The following is a 24,076-nucleotide window of genomic DNA, read 5'->3' as shown; positions in this document are numbered from 1 at the left end:
TACAGTCAGTGTCACTACTGGTAGCATGAGGCGATACCTGGACCCTACAGAGGTTGCACAGGTAGTCCAACCTCTCCAGGATGGCACATCAATACGTGTCATTGCCAGAAGGTTTGCTGTGTCTCCCTGCACAGTCTCAAGGGCATGGAGGAGATTCTAGGAGACAAGCAGTTACTCTAGGAGAGCTGGAGAGGGCCACCGAAGGTCCATAACCCATCAGCAGGACCAGTATCTGCTCCTTTGGGCAAGGAGGAACAGGGTGAGCACTGCCAGAGCCCTACAAAATGACCTCCAGCAGGCCACTGGTGTGAATGTCTCTGACCAAACAACCAGAAAGACTTCATGAGGGTGACCCAAGGGCCCCATGTCCTCTAATGGGCCCTGAGCTCACTGCCCAGCAGCATGCAGCTCGATTGGCATTCGCCATAGAATACCAGAATTGGCAGATGCACCACTGGTGCCCTGTGCTTTTACAGATGAGAGCAGGTTCACCCTGAGCACGTGACAGAAGTGAAAGGGTCTGGAGAAGCCATGGAGAACATTATGCTGCCTGTAACATCATTCAGCATGAGCAGTTTGGTGGTGGGTTAATGATTGTCTGGGGAGGCATATCCATGGAGGGTCACACAGACCGCTACAGGCTTGACAAAGGCACCTTGGCTGCCATTAGGTATCAGGATGAAATCCTTGGACCCATTGTCAGACCCTATGCTGGTACAGTGGCTCCTGGTGCACGACAATTCCTGGCCTCATGTGGTGAGAGTACGCAGGAAGTTCCTGGAGGATGAAGGAATTGATACCATTGACTGGCCACCACACTTTCCTGACCTAAATCCAACAGAACACCTCTGGGACATTATGTTTTGGTCCATCCAATGCCACCAGGTTGCACCTCAGACTGTCCAGGAGCTCAGTGATGCCCTGGTCCAGATCTGGGAGGAGATCCCCCACAACACCATCTGACATCTCATTAGAAGCATGCACCAATGTTGTCAGGCATGTATACAAGAACACAGGGGTCATACAAAGTGCTGCGTACAATTTTGAGTTGCTGCAATTAAATTTTGGCAAAATGGACTAGCCTGCCACATAATTTTTTCATTCTGATTTTTGGGGCGACTTTGAATTCAGGGCTCTGTAGGTTGATCATTTTCATTTCCATCAAACGGTGTGGCATCCTTTCGTTCCTAACACATTACCCAGTCTAGATCAGTATAGATATCCAGGAGGATTTTTTTTCCCATTGAGATCTGATGTGTTTTCAAAGTGTTCATTTAATTTTTTTGAGCAGTTTATATATATACTAGCAAAATACCCGCGCTTCGCAGCGGAGAAGTAGTGTGTTGAAGAAGCAATGAAAAGAAAAGGAAACATTTTGAAAATAACGTAACATGATTGTCAATGTAATTGTTTTGTCACTGTTGTGAGTGATGAGTGTTGCTGTCATATATATATATATATATATATATATATATATATATATATATATATATATATATATATATTTACACACACACACACATAAACATATATATATACACATATATACACATACACATATATATATCTACATATCTACATATATACACATACACACACATACATATATAGACATATATATATACATATACATATCTACATATATACACACACAGCTATTTCGTATCAGTGCAATACGCTGCTTGTTAAAACGGATAACTCCCGCTCTTACGTGCAAGTCTGCGTGGATATTATGAACTATCGTATTTGTTTGTTCTATTTAATTTTAAATAGAAGGAATTTTTATTTAGTCGACAGAAATATCTTTGGTAGGAATGGTAAAAACAGACAGGAATATTATTCGTGAATAAATCAACTCAAACCTTAAATAACTTAAAAGAACAAACATTCAAATTTCTTTACTCTTATGTAAATTTATATAAAAAATAAACTTAGATTTTAAATATCCCAAAAGATTTTGCTCTCCATAAAAATATATCCTTTCAAAATTATACAAATTCAAATATGAACATGCTGCATAACAAAACCTGGAAATATAAATAAAATGTGTTCCTTTCAGCAATAACAAATCAAATCATTCAGTTGTCTTTGCTCATATGTCATTTTAGAGCTGGACGCCTGGCATCTTTTTTTGGCAACAGGTTCGTTTATGTTTGGTGTGAGGTTCTGTGTTGTGGAGATTCTCAGGATGGATTGCAGGTGCTCATCAGTGAGGCGACTCCTGTGTGCTGTTTTGTTAGTCTTTATCACTGAGAAGAGCTTCTCACACAGATATGTGCTACCAAACATGCACAAGGTTCAAGCCGCATGTAGACGGACTTTTTGTTCTTCAAAGTCACCAAAGCGCCGTGCAAACTCAGTGCGCCGGTTTATCAGCAAAGTGCGATTTGGGAACACCGTAGTGACGACTTGGTTTAACATTACTTGGCAACAGGGAAAGTTGCACTGGTGCATTTGTGTCTCCCATAAAAGCAACTTCACTTGAAATCACTTTGTGATTGTGCAGGGTAAAACGTCCGCTGGTGTCAGATTCTTATTTAATTCTTCTGCTTTCTGTATCTTCTGCATTGCATTCAGGTCTTTCAGCCTCACTGATGAGCACCTGCAATCCATCCTGAGAATCTCCACAACACAGAACTCCCTGATGTTTTGTCTCATAGTGCCGTCTTAGATTAAATTCTGTAATTACAGCCACATTAGCTCCACAAATGAGACACACGGGTTCAGTAAACATATACTCAGCCTCCCATCGGTTTTAAAGGCTCTATTTTCAGAATCAACTTTTCTCTTCAGCATCGTGTGAGCTAGCTTCGCAATAACTTGCAGCATCATAAGCTAGACTTGATTAACGCGGTAAGTGTTCGGCAAGGCAGCTGAAGCGCTGCATTATGGGATCTGTAGTTTATTGTGTTACCAGCGCTTCATATACCCGGGCCATTAATAACAATAATACAGTATATAAAATGATCTTGCGGGCTGGATATAATTACACGCCGGGCCGGATGTGGCCTTGAGTTTGACACATATGGACTAAATAGAACTTGAAAAGATATATTTTTCAAATGTGATCGCAATTCAGATAGAGTTGACGCGCACTACAGCCTGCATGCCTCAATAAGTCATCCTCCCTCGCTCTTACTTTTTACCGTTCATCTAATGAATACACTGAGTATGGCTTTACCAAAACAATCATTGATGGCGAATAAAGTATCCATTATTCGAGTATGTAGATCGGGATATATATATACATATATATATACCCGCGTATCAGCGAGAAGTAGTGTGTTAAAAAGCTAGAAAAGAAAAGGGAACATTTTAAAAATAACGTAACATGACTGTCAATATACAGTATTTGTTTTGTGAGTGTTACTGAGTGTTGCTGTCATCAAGGATTTGATTATCATTATTTCTTTCAATCAGGTTCGTATTTGTAGGATGTGTTGTGTTCAAGTTACATTCCGTGTTTGTCAATCGTTGTAAAGATGACAGGTTTCATTCATCGATTCGTTTCTTACTGCATCAATAAACAGCTCGTCTTCTTCTTTATCTGAGACCTGACACACTGCATGCACGGGTTTTTTTTACACTGTCTTCCTTTAGCGGGACATTGACTTTTTCCAACGTGTGCTTTGTTTCCGCAGTAGTTGGATTTATGAATATGCTTGTATGTATCAGGCGCTTCATATTTTTGCTGCCTTTTCAATTGTGTAATTCGGTTTTGTTCAGCTCTTTGGAACTGTTGCTTTTATCTGTGCACTGCGTCCAGTTCACGTGAGCCACTCGTGTACATGCATCGAAGGTTCCCAGCTGTGCTGGTGCCATCTCTGCTATGTCCATGGCTGTATTTAATGTTACCTTAGTCCTGGCACTTAAAACTTTCTCTCGCAGTTTCGCTGAGTTTGTGTCAAACACCACCCTGACCATCTCATCTTCCTCTGCATAAGCACAGTCCTTAACCCGTGAATATTTACCCGTGGCAGTTTGCTATTGGATTGCCGCTGACGGACGGCCTTATATGGGCAGGCACTAAATTACAAACGCCAGCGGCAGCCTGTCTATGAACTTAATTTAAAGTGTAGGTTTACATCGTGCTTTGTTTCCGAAGTAGCAGAACTCATCAATATGGTTGTATATGTCACTCGCCGCTTCTTATTGTTTCGCTGCCTTCTCAATTATATAATGCATGTTTTCTTCAGCGCTTTTTGAGGTCTTCCTGATTTTCTATGTACTGCGTGATTACGTGGGAGGCGTGATGATGTCACACGAAACTCCGCCCGGCGTTGAAGCTCATCTCCATTACAGTAAATGGAGAAAAACTGCTTCCAGTTATGTCCATTACGCGTAGAATTTCGATATAAAACCTGCCCAACTTTTGTAAGGAAGCTGTAAGGAATGAACCTGCCAAATTTCAGCCTTCCACCCACACGGGAAGTTGGAGAATTAGTGATGAGTCAGTGAGTGAATGAGGGCTTTGCCTTTTATTAGTATATATATATATATATATATATATATATATATATATATATATATATATATATATATATATATATATATATATATATATATATATATATATATATATATAATGTAGATAGGGGTGTGTGTGTGTGTGTTTATATATATATATATATATACATACACATACATATACTTGTGTGTATGTTTGTATGTGTCTATATGTGTGTGTATAGCTTTGGTCACTGAGTGCAAGGGAAAAATAATAAAATATAGTCTATAAGTTATTAAACAGTAAAACATTAACGTTTTAAGAAGTACAGGTACATTGAGCACTACTGGAGTGGTTTCAGGTAAACTACATTTTAAAGACTGTGTAACACAACAGGTAAGTAACAGTAGCTAAAATATATAGGGATCATCTCTCGGTAGTAGATCCCTTTTGAAAGGCGCTACACGACGGCTGTGGTATAGAAATTACATTTTCTATGTGAGCGTTCAAATTTGTGCCTCTGGTAATGTGCCTTACCGGCATTTAAAGAAAATTAGTTTTGTGTCCTCTGCAGTGTTAAAAGAGAAAGGCTTTGGTTTGGGATAAAAGGAAAAAAGGTGTAAAGAAAGGAAAGTTGCCTTTTTCTTTTATATAGTATAGAGAGATGTGTTCGCTGGCGTTATGATCGCCTTTTGGGGACAGTCGCGTGGGTCTTGTGTAGACTGGTGAGACGTCCCTGCCATTAATCAGCTGTGATGGCACTGTCAGTCCTCCACTCGTGTGCGTGTTTTCATAATCCGAGGTGAGGACCTCATAATCGTATACGTGCAAAAGAAAGTGTGAATCGCCTTAATATTATTTTGCCGTGGTGTAGAAAAGGGGTCCCGTGTTTGCACTTGTCTGGGCTATAGCGCAGGGGGAGGATGAAAAAATTAAAAGTGCTCACTTTGACTTAAGGCAGAAGCGCAGTCAGCGTCTCAAAGGCCGGCACAGCTATGCGCGCGCTGGCTGCTCGACTTTTGCTGGGCAGGAGACCACAGTTTTTGCAGACACGTTCATGATATCAAAAGTCTCAGCGCTCTTTGGAGGTCATTCATATATTATATATATAGCAAAATCCCGCTACTGCGGAGAAGTAGTGTGTTAAAAAGTAATGAAAAGAAAAGGAAACATTTTAATAATAACGTAACATGATTGACATTGTCATGAGTGTTGCTGTCATATATATGCCTGCCTAAATAAGTCACCCTCGCTTTGCTCTTACTTTATTTACCGTTCATTTAATCATGGCTATTGGCGGAAAAATTATAAAATGGAAGGAGGATGGCTTTACCAAAACAATTATTGATGGCGAATCGATTATTCATAAAGCTTGAATTGGTGATGTTTTTCTGTGTTAACCTCATATTTTTTCAGACTTCTTCTCAAACTAAGGTGGTGCGAGGGTAAAATGAATCGGGATCGCTGATCAATGTAATCGTGTATAGTACCAGGAAATCATGCATTGACAAAAGCTCCCTTTGCTTGTAATGCAAAGTGTGATTAAATGCATTATTTTTAACGCGTTATGGAGCACATGCATCAAGCTTCTCAGCTGTGCTTGTGCTAAGAAAAGGAAAGATTTTAAAAATAATGTAACACGATTGTCAATGTGACCTTTTGTAAGTAGTGCCTGGAGGATTCAGTGTGGAGAAACTCGAGAGATAGCGTGTGTATTAACTTGTGGATTTTTCTGTGAGTATTTGGTGGCAGTCTGACGGTTGCTTGAAGACGGCATTAGCTGAGCTCAGCTCAGACCGAAATTAGATGAATGGGAGGGAGATGATGACGTGACTCCCCACCCGCCTTAACTGTCAATCCCCACAAACACAGTCTCGAATTTGCATAAGCACACCCCTTCACCTACAATTTTAACTTAGTTACAAAGTGATCAAAACTCTGTTTATATCCTCGTCCTCTCATTAAACTTGTATCCCGCATTACCTGTGGGCATGTGAAACGCAGCGTAGCCTGTCTATGAACTTAATTTAAAGTTTAGGTTTACACCTTGCTTTCTTTCGAGGCAGCAACACTCATGAATATGGTAGTATATGTCACTCGCTCGCTTCTTATTGTTTTTCGCTGCCTTCTCAATTATATAATGCATGTTTTCTTAAGCACTTTTTGGAGGTCTTCCTGGTTTTCTACGCACTGGCTTGACAGTCAGTTCACGTGATTACGTGGGAGGCGTGATGATGTCACACGAAACTCCGCCCCCGTCATTCCAGCTCAACTCCATTACAGTTAATGGAGAAAATACCTTCCAGTTATGACCATTAGGTAGAATTTCGAAATGAAACCTGCCCAACTTTTGTAAGTAAGCTGTAAGGAATGAGCCTGCCAAATTTCAGCCTTCTACCTACACGGGAAGTTGGAGAATTAGTGATGAGTGAGTGAGGGCTTTGCCTTTTATTAGTATAGATATATATATATTATATATATATATATATATATATAAATATATATATAAATATATATATATATATATAAATATATATATATATATATAAATATATATATAAATATAAATATATATATATATATATAAATATATATATAAATATATATATATATATATATATATATATATATATATATATATATATATATATATATATATATATATACACACACACATTATATACACACATACATATATTATACACACACACACATTCATTTATTTCTATATACATAGACTGTATCACAAATGAAATGCAGTAATCCCTCCTCGATTGCGGGGATTGCGTTCCAGTACCCCCCGCAATAAATGAAAATCCGCGAAGTAGAAACCATATGTTTGTATGGTTATTTTTATATATTTTAAGCCCTTATAAACTCTCCCACACTGTTAACATTATTAGAGCCCTCTAGACATGAAATAACACCCTTTAGTCAAAAGTTTAAACTGTGCTCCATGACAAGACAGAGATGACAGTTCTTTCTCACAATTAATAGAATGCAAACATATCTTCCTCTTCAAAGAATGCGTGTCAGGAGCAAAGAATGTCAGAGAGAGAGCGCGCGCACAAGAGAAAAGCAAATAATCAAAAAATCAATGCATGCTTTTGGGGTTTTAAGTATGCCGAAGCACCACGATAAAGCGGCTTTTTTTAAGAGGAGCGTCCGTATTCTCTAGGCAAACAGCCTCTGTGCAAATAGCCCCTCTGCTCACACCCCCTCCGTCAGGCGCAGAGAATGTCAGAGAGAGTGAGAGAGACAGAGAAAAGCAAACAATCAAGCACCGCGCGGGAAGCATATCGTATATCATTGAGGAGTTTTAGTATATACGTAATACGTGCTCTGATTGGGTAGCTTCTAAGCCATCCGCCAATAGCGTCCCTTGTATGAAATCAACTAGGCAAACAAACTGAGAAAGCCATTGGAAATCCATTGTCCGCATAAATCCGCGAACCAGCGAAAAATCTGTGATATATATTTAGATATGGTTACATTTAAAATCTGAGATGGAGTGAAGCCGCGAAAGTCGAAGCGCGATATAGCGAGAGATCACTGTAAATGAACTTTATACAGTGATGCAGATTATATAACTTCAAGTTCCATTGTTTTACAGAAACTAAAATTCTCCCTGCTTTAAAATGAGGAATCATGCTACAGGATATAAAAAAAAATCAAGATAGGTGGACTACAGTATTAAAAATGTTGATATTCTTTGAGGCAGTGTAGTATTATAAGCCATCTCTACCTTGTCTTGTCTACTTTTCATCTGCTGCTGGTTTACTGCAAACCTATAATGTCCTCTGCCAATATTTTGAATGAGTGCCCAATTGGGCCAAGTTCAAGTCTCCTTGAATGACACAGACATTTCTTGCAAAATGAAAATTTAATAACAAAAACTCTAATACTTCTTAGTTGTTATTTTTGCAATGCAGTGTCTTTTCAATTCATCCATTCATTTTTAGACCTGCTTAATTCTACTAAGGTGCAATTGAGCAACAAAGAATATTAACAGAAGCCCCAGGAGCAAGCTGAAATGAAACCAACTGAATATGCATCCATCACAGGAAATAACATTCAATCATAAATGACAAAAGCAGAGACAGCATTCAACCCAAACAGCACTTCTTTGGGATATGAAACTAAAGTAGAACACTAGGAGAACACCCAAAAGCATATAAGGAAAGCACGGAAATCCCACAGACAGTGAGCTGGACTAAACTTGAACAAGTGAGTCAGTATTGCCGATCACCATGCTTGCATCAGTTTCACAGCTGACCAATGTCAAAACTCTGCATATCTAATAAAAAAAGCATAACAGTACACCACAAGATAAGAACAAAAAAGTGAGAAAGGAACTAAACTACTAAAACATAACAGTGGTAGAAAAAGCAGGAATTAAGCTAGCGCATTACAGTCTATGACATCATCAATTAGATATAGATATAAACAGATGTGGATTTTTTACAGCCAGAAAATCACAAACACCAAGATTCGAGTTTTTACCCACAATTGGAAGAAAGAACAAAACTACAAGCCGTGACTGTATATGGCTGAAATCAGTCATTCTGGCCATTTTAATTTTTATAACACTGTTATGATTATCACACATGACATATTCTTGGAAGAACAATGTTACACTGCACTGCAGGATATGTTAGTTCTCTTAGTATTTAAACATTGCTAGTTAGAAAGATTCATAATGAACAGAAGGAAGAATATTTCTTAAAATTAAGTTCTATTTCAAGGTTTGTTCAGTTTAATATATAGGCAATATAAATAAATAGCCTCAAGTATTCATTTATTGACCCTGGTCTCAGAGAAAAGGCAATTATAGATTCATATGAAATTATCGCTATTGAAACACTGCGATTGCCACCTGACATACATTATACATACAAGAGTTTGTAAGCACCTGACCATCACAACTATATGAGATTGTTGGACAAGTCATTCCAAAACCATTGGCATTAATGTGGAGTTGGCTGCCACTATGCAGCTATAGCAGTCTTCATTCATCTTGGATGGCTTTTCAAAAGAGTCTAGAGTGTGCCCATGGGAATGTACTCCTACTGAGCAAAAACAGCAGTTGTGAAGTCAAGTACTTGCATTGGACAAGAAGATCTGGCTCACAATCTGTGTTCCATTTCATCACCAAGGTATTCTAAAAAGCTGAGGTCACAGCTCAGTGCATGGCCACTTGAGGTCCTCCACACCTAAGTAGTCAAACCATAAATTTATGGGCCTGGCTTGTAAATACTATAAATAAAATGCAATGCCAGAATTACACCTACTAAATTAATTTTAATGGATATGTATAGACAAGGGTGTGTTATTTTATTAGTTTACTGAAAAATGTTGATCATTAAAATAAATATAGTGTAACCGCAACCCCATACAGTACTAAAATGTTTTTCTAGGGAATAATCTGCAATCAGTAGTCTATGGACGTACAGACTCTTTCTGGTCTTAAATTGGTTATTGGGTTTACTAATTGCTAAACCTTCACCACTTTTACATACTCTTACACTTACTAAGGAGTTACATATTATGTCTGAACTATTAAAGATCTAAAAGAATGTGGAAAATGTTTGCTTTCCTCCAATCAAAAGGGCATTGTGCTATGGTGTATTTTATCTTCTCTTTGACCTTAGGAAATTCATTGGCAACTGTACTATAAAATGAAACATAAATAAGTCACATCATAAAACCCTTAAAAAGAACATAAATATGACAATAGAATTAACCAATAAACTAACTTTGAAAGAAGTCCTGTTCTCAATGTAGATTTGATGCAACCTTTCAAAAAAAGCTTTTTAATAGAGTTGGCCTACAACTAATTATGTAGTGACCTTCATTTAACAGAGAAAAAACAGTCAAACCCACCAACAGCATTGCATATGTTTAGGAAAAGTATCAAATCCACGTGTGTAAAAGGAATCTCTTTTTTCACAATGTACAGATGTATACAAAATGGAAGTTGGAAATAATAAAAGCATAATTGATCACTGTAAGGTAAACAAAGTGTACAAACATCTGTCAGCTAGAAAATACTATAGAGAACACCATATTCTGATAGGAAAAGTACATAAAAATTGATTTACTTTGCTGTTTATTATCTATTTGGAAAAGAAAATAATTTCATTCTGTATAAGGTTATACTGAAGCGGAGCGATGATAATTCAGTCACTGCATTCTCTAATTTAGGATAAGCATGAAACCTCCAAGAAGCACTCCCCCCAGGATTTCACAAAGGACACCACTGAAGTTGTGGTCTTGCCTTTTTAACTGTTTGATCAGCAAGATGAAAAACATGCATTCAATTCTGAAGCAAGTTTGTGGTCTTAACCTGGTTGTCTCTAATAGTGCTGGGACAACCTGAACTTGTTAGGCTACAGTTACAATTTCATTAATCTATAAGCCATAAATGTCAGTAAATAATAATCAGTTTCATGTCAAACTTTTAATAATTGTCCCAAAAAGGAAAGAGCTGAATATCAAATTATATAAACAAAGTGCTGGCTGTACAGGATGGATTTCCCACTATTCAAGTAAAGAGAATGGCTGCCTGGTCACACATATTTATGATCTATGCAGTTAGTAGAAATGTGAGATGACATACAAGCAGACTGTATTTTGTTTTTACTAAATTAAGTTCACCACAGTTCAAACTGTTCAAGATTATTTTATTTATACTGTTCTGCCACTTGTTTACAACAAACTCCAGTAACTACCATTACAGATTGATGGCCACTTTTCTATGCAGGAATATAGTTTAGGAAAATAGTTATAGTTTCAAAATGAATAATTTAGCTTGTGAACCAGTTTATCTTGCGAAATAAAATTAATAACATACAGGTTGAGTCAAAATTATGTCAACATTTGAATGGCGGTAACAATTTCTTCACAAAACATACTTCATATGTGCAAAGTGATTTACAGGAATGTCTCAACCTGTTTGCCATCATGTTCACCACATGTATCATATGAGGAACATAAATTGTCCACAAAAATTGTATAAGTATATACATAACAGTACCATTAGTGTTAACATAATTTTGACTCACCCTGTATATTGGTTTTCTCAGCCACACAAATGAAATGCAGCAAACCTTTAGAATGAAAAAGATGGTCACTAGCTTTGAATGAATTTGCTTAACAGAAAGAAATGTGTTTAAAGCTTTCCATTAAATGTTATCATTAACAAATTATACTGATTATGTGCTAACGAATATATAGTTTATCAACATATTGTGGCAGATTGCTGGTATCCTTACATGGCTAGGATGCCTGGAAGGACCAGAAGTGGACATTAAAAGCTTCCGGGACACAAGAGGGAAACAGCCCTGGACTATAAAAGGACTATGGGAAAAGAGGGAAAAGGATTTACCTCGTTGGGACATTTGACCAACACCAGGGGGCACTTTCAGACTTGTGGGAGCCGGAGAACTGTCACTTCCGCCACACCAGGCAAGATGGCGGATGAACCTGCCAGGGACGCCCGGAGTCATCAGTCACCTGGAACACATCCAGGCAGAAATAAAAGGGGCCACCCTTTTACACTTGAGGAGCCAGAGTTGGAAGTGGGAGTAGGATGAAGCTCCTAGGAGGAGATAGGCGGCCAAGGACTGGGGAAAAGAAGAGTATTATTGTAGTGATTAATAGCTGTGTGCATTGTGTGGTGTTCGGGACTTAAATCCTGTGTTTATTTGTGGTTAATAAACGTGTGCCTTTTATAAAGATGTGGTTTCCAACTGGTGCTGTCCGGGTAAGTCTCACAATATTTAAAAAGAATGTGGACATACTGTACGTCCTATAAACAAAAAAATACTATTATTAATACCAAAAAAAACAAAGGCCATCATCCATAAAAAATGTTTGTTCCACTAGTAGCTTTCCATTAGTAAAAATGATTGTTCAGGCTAAAAACCTTTTTTATTAAAACAGATAAAATCAGGCATCTGTGTGACAATTAAATAAACTATCAATGTTCCTTATGATTCTTGAAAGTAATACATACAATTACTATTTACAAATTGAAACAATGGTATAAATTATATTTATGCATACAATACATTCTATTCATTGCTACTTGGATGAATCCTACCACTCTGGCAACTGCAGCTGAGATAATCGACTCACAGAAAGGATGAGTAACATTATGTTTGATGTCACAGACCTGAAACTTCAATAAATTCTCCCAGTTACCTATTTATTATACCGTTAGACCTTTTGCATTTATACGAACAGGTTGTGATGTCCATGATAGCAGAGTCGACTTTGCCCGATTCTTGCTCTGGTTGGACTCTCAATTAACTTAACACGCATCAATACAGTGTCTTAAAACTGAAGACAGTTATACATTAATTTCTCTTACTTTTGCCTTGCATTATAAAGTTATTAAAATTACACACGCACAGCAGGGCCTCCTTTAAATAAAATATAATCAGTATCATATAGTTAAACAAAAATTTATAACGATAAAAAGATAAGTAGCATATCATCTGCCACCTAGGAGTGTGCGATATGCATTGTCTATGACAATACCTTAATTGATGTTTTTAACAATGTATGAGCTGCAATTATCGTGCATAAAACACACTTTACAAAAAACAATCAAAAACACACCTTGAGAGTCCACTCATTCACTGTCTCATGTAGCCTAACAGGATAGACTACTGCACGTGTGCAAAGAGAGCGCCAGAAGTACAGAGCCCCATAGGTGTCAGGCGAAGAACTTAAAAAAATCAATTTGAATGAATTACATCATTCACTTGAACGGATTACTTTTATTTCCATAAGCAGCATATGCCTATCTAGCACGTTTTTATTTTGCAAGTCAACTTGGTTGGGGTTCATCGATTCCAAAATACCTTTGTTCTTTCATTATTTAAAACACTTGCATAGATCCCTGCCTCCTTGTCCTGTTTCATCCCGCCCTGACTCGTGTATGAAGTATGTACAATAATGACAACAGTGATGATGTGGAATGGAGACACTGAGCCTGTCCATAAATCCCAACAGTTCTATTTATTATATTCAACTGACCACAGTTGGGTGAAAAAGAAAAAAAATAGTCTTTTGGTAGCTATTTAAAAAAGAGGAATTCAGAGAAGGCGAGTCTTTTGAAAAACAGATCAGGAGCTACTTGATCTTGATGATACCTGAGGTAGAGAGTGATGTAAATCCACTTGAATGGTGGAAAACAAAAGAAGTACATTTCATCTAATTGTAGAAACTTGCAAAAAAGTACCTTTGCACCCCTGCCTCAAACAACTCTTCTGAGAGGGCTTTCAGTACCAGAGGAAATGTTGTAACATGAAACCGTGTTGCTGTGAAGCCAGATGCTGTGGACAGATTGGTATTTTCTGCCACACAACAATTTTAAATTGTTTTATTTTTTCTGTTATCTTTGTGCAATATTGGACAGAACCTAAAGTTAGCATTTTTTTAATGTTATAGGTTTGTGTTTTTTGTATGCCCTGCAGTTCAATTTTGATTAGTATTTATTCCCTTTGGAGCTATATCATGTTTACATTAACAGTTAAATGTCTGTTTAAAGTGCTCTCATTATAACAGTTTTGTTGGTCTTTTGTGTAAATCATGTAGGCCACTTTCAAAAGATTTACTGAAACTTGTACTTTCTGATCTCAGTAATACTTTGACTGGTGATTTTAATGTTTGTATTATTTTACTTCAGTTTTAAGTAAATAAATAAGACCTGTTTTCCTTAACTGGTGTTTCCATTAATCTATTTTGTAAGCTGCAATTAATATCTATTAACAAGACCAAGCTAGATCAATAAGACTTTTACAAACATGTTTTTAAAGAATGCAAAATATTGTCTAATTATCATCATCAAAGTCACAGAACATATCAAGGTATTAATTTTTTGCCAATATTGCACACCCCTACTACCACCTTATAACTGAAACCCCTGAACCTCAGTTGGAAACCATTCCTTCTCCAATAGTAACTCAGCTCACACCATCACTATTAATTTCATAAGATAGATAGATAGAGATATATATATATATATATATATATATATATATATATATATATAGAGAGAGAGAGAGAGAGAGAGAGAGAGAGAGAGAGAGAGAGAGAGAGAGAGAGAGAGAGAGAGAGAGAGAGAGAGAGAGAGATAGATATATATATATATATATATATATAAAAGAGATATACATCAGCACCTCAGAATGCAATATGCTGAGACCTTTAGGCAGAATACTTTCCATGCATTAATGTAAACACTATGAGTTCTACTGCCTGATTTACAAGTGGATGTACACTTCCTTTTAAGTCACTTCAATACAATTTAATTTATAGAGCACATTTAAAACAACAGCAGTTGATCAAAGTGTTGTACAACTTCCAAATATACACCTATAAATATAAGGATGAATAAATACATAAAAATATATAAACTAAAAAAAAGGTAAAACAGTACTCTTATGCAAGTTTAAAAAGCCGAGGCAAAAATACTGATGTGACCCAGTTTTCAGACTGGATTTTAAATTGACTAAAGTTGGTGCTGACCTAATATAAAAGGATAGACTATTCCAGAGCTTAGGGGCAATTACTGCAAAGGCATAATTCTGTCTAAGCTTAGTTTCCATTGCTGTAAACTATAGAAAACAAACCCTAAGGTGATACATTTTGCACATTTGAGATGTCTAGGGTGCACTATATATGGATATGGCACACTGCAGTTTAAATGGATACATTTCTGACCTAGAAAACAGAAGAGGTCATAACAGGTAGCAGCCAGGGAAAACGTCAATAGAGAATAATTAGTTCTGATTAATTCCAAGAGCTTGATAATGTATAACAAACATATATCAACAATTTAATATTCTGTTATTTTTGCCTCGGCTCCCACACAATCAGTAGTACAGGTACTGGAAATAGAATAGATTTTAGGATTTAATATAATTTAAAAAAGAAACACAAACCAGATAATGCAATACAAAATAAAACAGAAATACATTAACAACATGAAGAAAATAGTCTGGGACATGTACTATATTAAACCTATAGCTAAAATTTCAAAGAGAAAAAAAATTGGCCAACTAAATTGAAGAAATGAGGCATGTTAAAAGTAAATGGCAAAACCTCAATAACTATACTAACGTGAGGCTGGAATGACAAAACGATAATTTATTAACACAATTACATACTGTTTCTTAAAACTAACATTCACATTATGTCACTGGGCTTACATTTGGCTAATTTAATACAGTACTTGTACTAAAAACATATTAGTTTTTTTTAAATATAGCAATAAAAAATAGTACTTCCAGTTGGAAAATATTTGTCATATTACTAGCTGTGTAAGCCTGTGCTTGGTCCTAGAAACTATTGAAATCGTCAGGAAAAAAAAACAAAAAAACTGAAATTTAGAGAAGTCAGGTAATTAAAAGGAACTAGCCTGGGCATCTCTCTCCTAGGGGGTTTTGTTTTGCTGATGTGCTCGCCACACTTCTGTAATAGCGGATAAGCGAGTGACAGTCTCTCTTTGGATGTTTCGTTTTGCCAAAGGTGCCTCGCTTGCATATTCTTGGAATTGGAGCCCTTGGCCCAACTCCACCTCACACTTCCGGGCCGAACAGACACACATACACACACTTCCATGCATAGACGTTTATATACAAGATTCTATGGCACAAGGTTTGGATTTTGCCCTTTCGTTTTTGTATTTTAAATAAAGTTAGAGAAGTGTGCCTGAGAATTCTGCACAGTATTTATCTCTGCAAATCCAATTTTGCTAAATTCCTTAATACTGAAGACAAATGTTCTTTCTGTGGTAGCATCCAAAAAATTGTAATATTTTTTTTTTTCATTTTTCATACTTGTACCTATATTATTTTTAATAAAACATTACATTTACTATTTTTTAGGATAAAAACATCTCACTATATTAAAAAAATGTAAAGATGTTTTTACCTACTTTAATTTCAATGTGAAATCTATAACTTATTAACTGTAATGATTCTTATGGGTAAATTTTACATTTGCAAATGCAAATTTCCATCTTTAAATTCCTTTTTATTCAAGTTTCAGACTTTTATTGAATCTCAAACCTCATAAAAACAAGTATCCACACTACTAACTGTCAAAAACCTATTTTACCTCTTCTAATTGTCTACTATTGTGCCTTTTGATATTACTTCTTCTTGTAGTTTTAAGTATTGGAACCTTGCAGTTATAAATTAATTGTTTTATACTATATTCTTTAACCGCTTATTTTTAAATATGTCATTTTTAATACTTAAGGACAATAAGAAGCTACAGTGGTTGACGACGCTACTTATCAGCAACGGGACCCAGTATCAAATACGTTGTAGCTCACTCATGCATCCCCTTCCAGTGACTGCTAACGTATATAAAGATCTAAACGTGCAACTGCGATGTGTGTTACACAAATAATAACTCGAGATTTGTTGGAACAATGTTAACACTACAATTGATTTAGAATTGGTGTTCACATCAGTGACAAAATTATACTTGCCATTTCTAATTTACGATATGTTTTATTTCAACACATGAAAGGCTAAACAAATACGTTTCACTGAAAGAAGTAAACAATTTAAACACGATTAGGGAACAGCAAAGCAACGAAAGGGCAATCCCAAAGACACACGTGCAGTGTGATTTGCGCATGCGCACACTAAAAAACCGACAAGTACGCAGTCCATTGCAGTTTGCACCATATCTCCAAAGTTTTTAAATAAACATAAGCCCCGTCGGAAATTCTTTTGCAACCTCTTACGGTCTTATTCCACAATCTAAACACTAACCAAATAACCATCTTTAGACTAAAAGAATTGATTGTTTATAAGTGTGCGCTATGATTTCGTTGCAAACAGATTACTCGGCAGGTCATGTTGCGCATACCATATAAATGACAGTTCAATTCCACGTTTAAACTAACACGTAAGATTCTAGCAATTTTCTCAAGCACACGAGAACACCTTTAACACCAATGTCATCAAACGTGCCGACACAGTGACGTTTGTTTTTTTAACTTCCTTTTTTCGTAGAATATCGCCGAATTAAATGTAATTCTCAGCTCTCACTTATTAAATGGATAAGCTCCGGTAGCAGAAAACCGAACCTGCTACCTAAACTCTAATAGTAAACACATCGTGCACACCGCTGTCCGAGAAGCCTAAACACGCCTTTCACTGTAAACGACAGGAATGTAACTTTCTATTAAAGCACCTCCACTCTGTCTTTTCTCGTTTACCATTTACCTTTTAAACGGGCTTACCTTCAACTAAGTACATTCAACAGTCTGTTGTGCTTTTTGACAAACTCGCATGTGTCGTATCTGTGAACGTAAAACAACACTGTTTGCTTACGTAATGCCGTATTCTAGCGTGTGTTTTGGCGACAGTAATGAGGGGCAAACAAGCCTGAAGCATTAACTCTCTGCCACCGAGAGGGGCACGCAAATCTTGCCTTTTTTACTTTAAAGATGGTCGTCTCGGAAGACCGCGGCGACGCTTACTGGACTCATTAAAGATGTAGCCACCCTTTCTCCCGCACTTACCAGGCACAGCCTCTCGCCACCGCCCACTATACAATACTATACCATCTCATCCCTCCCCCCTCCTGTTGACTATGCCTCTTGTGCCTGGCGGGAGCGCGCACCATTTATGAGTGCGAGGAAGTTACTGCACTGATTAGCACAAGAACGCGCGCCAGGCTGTTACAGGCGGGTGGAATATATGGGAGGCGAGAGAGTCAAGACAGGTTTTTCTTCTTTTAAAAGGGAATTTAAACATGTAAATCTGCGAGTGGTGACAGGGAGGTGAACAAGAAATCGTGCAGTACTAACTGGAGCCAACCCCCTCCCTCCACAGAGAAGTACGATTCACCGTTTGGACTCGCATTCAGTTGGGATTTTTATGTAAGACTTTTCTCTTTTGGATAGTGGCAGGCGCAGCGCGCCTCTCAGCCGAAGGACTTGAGCGCTGTCGGGAGCGCGCACCAGTCTGTGAGAGCACGATTGAAGAGGTAAGATTTTTTTTTCACGTTTTTGTTGTTTGTGCCACTCTGCTTTTCTAGGTGTTGCGACGGATTCAGTTGTCAAAGGAATGTGTTATCTGGATGATGTTTTCGGCTTTTACTCGCGTGTTTGTGGGTGGCCTGTTCACTGGCGACTCTTTTATTATTCACTTCACCCACGAGGCGTTCTCGTCTTGAACTTTAGCGTATCGACAACAGAGGAGAGCATATAGTGCGCTCCGATAATTGGACACGGGGCATCGGGTTTATTCGTTATTCTTCACGACCGTTCATTACGTTTAGAGGAACCTCTTGAATTAATGACAACAGTACATAGCTCATTCGGGGGAAATGCCCGTGTCAGGCAGGCATCGGTGACAGAGTTCGTCCGGCGCCACTACTTCAGCAGCTCCCTGTCTTTGTGCGGAGATGCATCAACTGATACTGAGCACCGGTGGAAAGCGTCACATAGCGCTTGGCATGAGGGGCTCCAACACCGCAGCTCGACGTGTAATGAGATCGCAGCAACGGTCCCCGGTGCGGGTACGGGTTCGGGTGCGCGTGCGCGCAGTGATTGGAGGTGCGGGTAACAGCACTTCGCCTATTCGATCAGCCACCGCAGTGTCGCTGCATTGTTCTGCCTTTTAACAGCTTTCCTTGTTTGTGCTAAACGCATTCAACACAGCCTTTCTAACTGCTGCCCCGCTGTCCTGATTTGCTTAGCCACCCGTATTATGGGGACCATTCGACTGCTGCTCTACTTACGCCAGCGCTCTTCATTATTATTGATTACAGTCTCAGTTTTTTTTTCTAGAACGTGGACAAGGTTGAGTCGTGCAGTTCGCATAATGTGCTCTGTTGATCAGTTTTGGATCTAAGACCGCATATAAAGACAGCAGTGCTTGTTTTTTAAGAGGGCCTGAAGAGGAAAGGTGGTTTTATTAGCACAGGGTCACCACGGTACCCCCCTGTTAGGCCCACCGCTGGACCACGGTGCCCCCCTGTTAGGCCCTCCGCTGCTGGTACAGCATCTGTCACAGAGAGCACATCGCAGTAACAAAGCCATCCAGACACTGGGGTTCTCATTCAGTGATTTGCTGAGAAAGACTGGTGGAGAGAGATTGTTTCAAATGCCAGGCCATAGTGATGTAAAACAAGGACATGAGTAAGCCGCAAGTCCGACGCAGAATTGGGGGAAAAGAATGAAGCACATGTACAGTAGGCACCAACAGCAGTCAAGTTAGCAGTTAGATTAGTTAAGGGTGTGAGCAAATTGACAATTTTACATGTCCTCTGGGGAAACAGCTTTGAGGCACGGGGTTCTAGAATGGATGACATGGGCAAGACTCAACCAGGGTTTCTTAAACTTTTTAATCTGAGAATCCAAACAAGATAATCATTACCATACTAGGATCAAAGAAGAAGTCCATTACCATAATCACAGCTAAAATTGATAAGGAACAATGGTCATATAGGTTTTTTTAAATTCTTTTTTAAAGGGAACATTTCCGTTCAAATTTTTTCTCACATGAATATTACTAAAAGTGAAAAGCAAATATTTTGTTAATAAATTATTATCCAAAACAGGGAAAGTTTCCAGAGGTATAGCAGTTCCAGTGTTAATGCTTAGTGTACAGTTTAGTAGAGCTGAGAGAAATAAATTCCTTATAACATTTGAGGTATAAGGATGTATTGATTTTTAAAAGGAGAACATGAATGATCATGTAACTAAAGGCCATGTCACATGCAAGCTGATTTTCAGATGTGACCTTCATTTACATAATGTCGGTGAGCTGGAGGCAGTTGACAGCGCACTCCCATGAAATCCAGTTGCTTAATGTAACATACCTAGTGACTCACTCCAGCTAGTTCACAACTCACTGCGCCAAAATTAAGCAGGTTTAAAATTGTCTTTAGTCATGGGACGGGCTTTTGAATGAACATGGACCACCAATGAATGCTCATCTAGAAGTGCAATGCATACAGTATTATACAGTGACAAAGAATAAGAAATGTAGGTGTTTTGGACCTCACAAACAGAAGAGAAGCTTGTCTGTCTTGAGTCTCATATTTTGCATACCACAATAGAAAGAAAAAAAAGGAAAAGATTACAGCCATGCTGTCCATAACTGTTAATCCTTAATACATCAGGCAGCACATTGGCTGTCAGAAAAATGGGTGAGCATGACTGTGCTGGAAGGTCAGTACTCGGCCAGTAAATGTGACATGCCCAGCAATTTTCAATCGTTTAAATTCACATGGTCTGGTGATGAGATCTGCTGTTGGCTAGTCTGACATACCTAAGAACTAGAAATTGCATATTGTGACATTGACTTTAGATGTGTGCTGCCAGATAAGGAATAAAGTAGTCTATAATAATAAATTGATGAAATTTATGTATAGTGTCATTTTCGTTAAATAAAGTTTTAGAAATTAGCTCTACCATTAACACTACATTCTTCTTAGTGAGTTTACAAAGATTTCAACATACTGGTGTTTACTGAACAATTCAATAAACTTTTTTTAAAAAAAAAATATTGAGTTCCATAGATAAATTATTACAAAGAAATGTAGGGGCTATCAGTGTTCTATGGGCATGATGAGTTGAATCTTCAGAAATTTGGTGAACAGTCTAGTCTGACATTGTGCAGAACACTAAATGCTCTGTTTTACAGCCCTTTGATATTTTCTGGTATTCTTATGTTCTCAGTGGTCCAAAAAACATTCTCTTCACATTACATTTAATGCAAAACCTTTTTTGCATCCCTGTTACAGATTTAGGTTCAATGTGTGCTGTAGCGGCAAACCTGCGATGATATACTGATCAGCTGTTCATGGCCATTGTAACTGCATTTAGCATATAACACTGCCACTGCGCTTTAGAATCCAACCCTATTTAGGCATCCTCCACAACGCCCTGAAAATGTCATATTCTTCTGCTGCACTCGTTACTTTTGTTGCGATTTTCAAATTAGCAACATGGCTCAATTCCCTTCTCAAGCTTGTCAGTGTTCATTCCACCTCTCTGTCCCTTTTCTTGTACGTGTCTTTCCTCGTCAGACATCTAAGTTGATTGTTTCAATGTAAGTGAGAAGGGAGGTGTCTTCGGGAATACTTATGTTGCCATACTATACAAAGAAAAGCTCCCTGTGATGCATCAATGGCTTTGTTCTGCCTACTACTACAATGAATGTTTTGCTAAATAGACAACACTGTTTTACTCACTCAGAATTCTTGCTTGGGCTAACTTGACTAATTTCACTACACAATCGTGTTATGACCTATCACAGACATTTGGGTCATGACCTATAGTTTAAAAACACTGGTGTAAAGGACATGGACAACACTCAGGTTTACAGATTATCGGTGAGAATCTGGGGCAAGGACTAACTGTGCAATTTGAAATAGACAACATAGCCAAGGCTTAACTCAAACCTCGGTATAAAGGACATGGACAAGACGTAACTTTACAGTCAAATATCGAGGACATGGATGAGACTGCAATCTGCAGTTTTGAGGAAAGGATTTGAATATGGATTAACTGTGCAGTTCAGTATAAAACACACAGCTTAAGTTGCAAGATTAATATAAAGGACATGGGCAAGGTGTAACTTTACAGTTCAGTTTAATGGACATGGGTGAAGATACAGTTTTGTAGAGATGTATAGACAGCTAAACCACCTGTTTAGTGCAGAGGACATGGTAAAGCCTAACTGTGCGGTTCCACATTAAAGGCACAGCCAATGCTCACATCCTAAGCTCAGTATAAAGGACGTGGACAAGGCTTTACTTTGTAGTTGAGTTTATAAGACATGTGTAAGGTTTATCTTTACAGCTAAGTAGAGAAGGCATGGGCAAAGTGAAACTTTGTAGTCAAGTTATAAAAGATATACAGCAAACGTGGCTTAACTTGCAGTTCATTTTAAACCATATACAGTAGGCAAGGGTTAAGTTTCCTTTGTGCTAGGCTTAAATGTACATTTAATTATAAAACTGAAGGCAAATGCTTAATTTGGTATAAAATATACTGTCACAATTTAACAGCAATTTAGTTAAAGAAGGAAAACTTTGCAGTTTAGTAGAAAAATTTGGGCAATGCTCAAGTTGAAACTTCATCCTTGTTTGTTTCTTTAATAATGAACAGTTTAGGTCCTAAAACAAAAAAAAAACCCGCGTACACACAAGCAAATCTTAACATTGCAGCTTTTCAAAAATTAAATATGAATAAGGCTCGACTTTACAGGAAGCTGACACAGTATTAAAGTCAAGGACTCAGTAATCCCCTTGGGATTAATAAAGTATCTATCTTATCTATCTTATCTATCTTATCTATCTTATCTATCTTATCTATCTATCTATCTATCTATCTATCTATCTATCTAGTTGGGTATGAAGAACACAAGCAAGATCCGAGTCTACAGTTTGTCATAATAGATGTGTGCAATGGTTGGGCGTGCAATGAGTAGTTTCAAGTCTGTGATTTTTAATATGAAGAATGTGAACAATACTGTAGTTTGCAAGGAATTTCATGAGAGCTGAGCAGACCAGTTCAATTTGTTATTACCTGGATGCAGGGGGCTATGAAAATGAACATTTGAAGTATAACTTGTCCTTAAGCTCTGCTTTGAGATGCTTTGTAGTCGGTCTTGATATTTTGTTTCCGAAAAGACATAAGGTAATGTTAAATTAAGATCCTCATTTACATGCGGAACTCATAATTATTTTACTAAATTTTGTTAATGTTAATAAATTTCAGTTCTTTAGTAATTAAATCAATGCATGCACTTGTGTATTTTAGATGCTTCCAGAAAAAATCTTTTTTTTATTTCTGTTAAAAAATGAAGCATCACTGTTTTTTTTAAACAACCAGTTTTTGGTATTTGATAGTACTGTTAACTGTCTACTCAACATCAGTAATTGGTTGCCAAAAGTGGTGTCCATGCCTACAGAAGTTTTCACACCCTTTTGCAAATGTATAGCCTAAATTAAAAACAGCACAAATCACTTGTTCATGCTATTCATTTTCCAGGTTTTTAACTGACATTCTCAGTCTTTTATATTTCATTTTTTAAGTAACAAAATGTAATATTTGAAAGAGTGTGTTAAGTTTTTTGTTATTTTTAAGGACATTAGTTACTTTTTTTCTTTTGCTCACAGGCCGTCATTGCTCCTAATCTAGATTAAATCTGGTCAACTAGGACAGAAGTAGGAACTTTTGACTACTGTAGCCAAATATGATGAGTGACTGCAGGGGCAGTTTATTTCTTCTTTGCTTTTTTAGTAAAGACATTAGTCTGTAAATTGTAAATTTGGTATACATCAGCCTGCAAGTGCTTTTGTTTGGGCTTTTAATATAGCAATGCTTACAAAGTATGTATTATATTAAGCTGCTCTCTGTAACACTCTGAAAACCACAATGAACCAAGGCATTTGACTCGCATGTGGACATAGCATTTGGCATCGGAATCTTTGGCAGTGCTAATATTTGCAATATGCCATCTGCTGAATACAGAAGGAATGCATTTTGTTATGGAAGCACTAATATAATGTATTGTGTCTGCATTATCGCAGATGGTGCACTGCAAACGCCTGTGCTGTTTCATAGATTCTTACAAC

The 24,076-nt window shown here is 37.5% G+C and overlaps 2 protein-coding genes across 9 annotated transcripts in view; one reads left to right on the top strand and one right to left on the bottom strand.

The window, feature by feature from the left end:
- senp8 (SUMO peptidase family member, NEDD8 specific) overlaps nt 1-18,072 on the bottom strand; it is a 79,429-nt gene extending 61,357 nt beyond the window's left edge. Inside the window, exon 1 of one of the 2 annotated variants that reach the window (XM_039773462.1) lies at nt 18,003-18,072. The gene's annotated coding sequence lies outside the window, so the exon portion shown is untranslated. Of the gene's footprint in view, nt 1-17,720; nt 17,941-18,002 lie in introns of those variants that run through there. The other variant, XM_039773461.1, reaches the window with a different exon arrangement.
- Nucleotides 18,073-18,189: 117 nt separating this feature from the next.
- Nucleotides 18,190-24,076, top strand: part of myo9aa (myosin IXAa) — a 470,016-nt gene continuing 464,129 nt past the window's right edge. For all 7 annotated transcript variants that reach the window (XM_039773456.1, XM_039773459.1, XM_039773460.1 and 4 more), the window contains exon 1: nt 18,190-18,469. The gene's annotated coding sequence lies outside the window, so the exon portion shown is untranslated. The remainder of the gene's footprint in view (nt 18,470-24,076) is intronic.

The sequence above is a fragment of the Polypterus senegalus genome, chromosome 12 (assembly GCF_016835505.1).
Source record: "Polypterus senegalus isolate Bchr_013 chromosome 12, ASM1683550v1, whole genome shotgun sequence".
Classification (NCBI taxonomy): Eukaryota; Metazoa; Chordata; class Cladistia; order Polypteriformes; family Polypteridae; genus Polypterus; species Polypterus senegalus.
The sequence above is the reverse complement of the archived record's forward strand: the minus strand, read 5'-3'. Positions and strand labels throughout refer to the sequence as shown.